The 2,567-nt window shown below is 40.5% G+C and overlaps 1 non-coding gene across 1 annotated transcript; it reads left to right on the plus strand.

The window, feature by feature from the left end:
• Positions 1 to 1,668: 1,668 nt before the first annotated feature.
• LOC141680317 (small nucleolar RNA R71) lies at positions 1,669 to 1,775 on the plus strand. Its single transcript, XR_012558308.1, has one exon. It is a non-coding gene; the product is annotated as a small nucleolar RNA R71 (small nucleolar RNA).
• Positions 1,776 to 2,567: the final 792 nt, after the last annotated feature.

A 2,567-nucleotide genomic window follows, 5' to 3' on the forward strand; every position in this document is an offset into this window, starting at 1 on the left:
GGTCTATCAGTTTGGGTGTTGAGATAGTTTGTATAAATACGATTTAGGTTATGGAATCGTACGGGTAGAATTTATTATGATATTATGTCAAGCATAAGCGACCGTCTAAGTTAGGGTATTTCGATTCTGTAGGATCCAAACGAAAGACCCAAGTCGTTTAAGGATAACCTAGCATTCGGTAGGAAAGGATCTGCAAGATGCGGATTATTTAAGACGATAAGAACCAGACGTTGCATAAGAATGGAATGGAATAGTGTCGAGTATCTAGCTTCTAGAAATTGCAGGAGCAGTATATTGAAATAGAAAGACAGTGAGATCATGAGACGTCAGACTAAGATGACCGTGTTATTGCTAAACACCAAAGGCAAGTATTCTCAAACTTTCTTATAATATATTGCAAATATTTCTTCCCTATTCTAAATTTAGAATAGATAAATGTTTCACATTTCGCTGCATTACTCTTAATTATGCAAGTACCTTTTGTTATTGTTCCATATTATCAAATGACACATTTCCAATGGTGCAAGGAATAGTGAAGCTTCCAGGATCTTTAAGCTTCGGAGGCAATTTCTGTTGCAGCACAACACTGCATTCCTCCGTGAGAGCAACGGTCTCTAAGTCATCAATCTTCACCTTCCGAGAGAGAATACCTTTCATGAACTTTGCGTAACTAGGAATCTGCTCAAGAGCTTCAGCGAAAGGTATATTGATATGAAGTTTCTTGAACAAATCCAGAAACTTCGCAAACTGCTTATCTAGTTTCTTCTTCGGCACCCTCTTAGGAAAAGGAGGTGGAGAATAGATCTGTTTGGTTCCACTTCGGCTTTCTTCTGCACTTCTTCTTCATCAGCCTCCACTTCAGAATGTGGAGTTTTAGCTTCTTCAGGATTCACAACCTTACCAGACCTCAATGTGATTGCTTTAACATGCTCATGTGCTTCCTTTTTGCCTGGCACTTCAGTATCACTCAGAAGCGTGCCAGGTTGATGATTTAGTAATGCATAAGCAATTTTCCCAATCTAATTCTCCAAGGTCTTGATAGAGACAGCTTGACTCTTGCACATTAGTCTCAACTCCTCCAATTCATATTTTTCATTCGCTTGAGGTAACTGTTGAAGTTGAAGTGTTGCTTTGGGGCATATTGCGGTTGCTAAAAACCAGGAGGGTTATACTTCCTTGATGTATATGGCTGATAAGCTTATTGCACCGCATTCTGATTGTTGCTCTAGCTGAAGTTAGGATGATTACGGTTATTCGAATGATAAGTGGTTGGAGCTTGTTGTTGTGATCTCTAAAATTTGCTCACAAATTGAGCCGATTCTCTAGAAATAGTACACTGCTCAGTTTCATGTGCCCCCGCACAAATCTCACAAACACTAGTGATCTGATTAACTCCATAATTCGCCAAAGTGTCCACCTTCATCATCAAAGCCTTAAGTTGGGCAGCTATAGCAGTTGCAGCATCCAACTCCCAAAATTCCTGCTACTTTTCCCTGAGTTAGTCTCTGGGAAGGATTCTGGTATTCATTAGCAGCCATCAGTTCAATCAATTCATAGGCTTCATCGTAGCTCTTAGCCCACAAGGCTCCTCCTGATGCTGCATCGAGCATGGGTCTAGAAGTAACACCCAATCCATTGTAGAAATAGTTTATAATCATCCAATCAGGCATGTTGTGGTGTGTGCACTTCCTTAGCATCTCCTTATATCGATCCCAAGCCTCACACAGAGATTCTCCAGTTTACTGAGCAAACTGAGTAAGAGCATTCCTGATTGCAGCGGTCTTCGCCATACGAAAGAATTTAGTGAGAAACTTTTAAGCCAGATCTTTCCAAGTAGTGATAGACCCTGGAGGTAGAGAATGTAACCAGCACTTTGCTTTGTCCCTCAGAGAGAATGGGAAGAGTCGCAGCTTGATAGCTTCTTCAGTCACACCATTGAACTTGAAAATATCACATATCTCGATGAAATCACTGATGTGCATGTTGGGGTCTTCAGTAGGAGAACCCCCTAACTCAACTAAGTTCTGTATCATCTGAATCGTGCTTGATTTAATCTCAAAAGTGTTAGCCGAGATGGCTGGTCTGATAATATTCGACTGAATGTCATTGATCTTAGGCCGAGAGTAGTCCATCAAGGCCTTAGGATTTTTTGCTTGATCTCCCATCACTAAAAAAATTGGTTCCTCGACTTTCTCTTCTTCTTCAAAAACTTCCCTTCGAATCACTATAACTTCTTCCTCGGCTTTATCCAGAGTTCTCTTACGAGACCGCGAACGCGTATGTATACACGCTCACTAGAGTACCTGAAATAAGACAAGAAAACAGATAAGTAACAATGTCCGAGTCAATGAACTTTAACGACCACTGATGACAAACACATAAACTAAAAATTAACACTGCAGTCCCCGGAAGTGGCGCCAAAAACTTGTTAGGGCTAAACACGCGCTAATAATTCACGCAAGTATACGCGTTCACAAGTAATATAGAATTGTTTCTAGTTCATTCCCACTGAGACTGGCTTTGGTTAACTATGTAATTTATACGCTTATGCACCGATGATATGGTTA

Source organism: Apium graveolens, chromosome 1 (assembly GCF_009905375.1).
Source record: "Apium graveolens cultivar Ventura chromosome 1, ASM990537v1, whole genome shotgun sequence".
Taxonomy (NCBI): Eukaryota; Viridiplantae; Streptophyta; class Magnoliopsida; order Apiales; family Apiaceae; genus Apium; species Apium graveolens.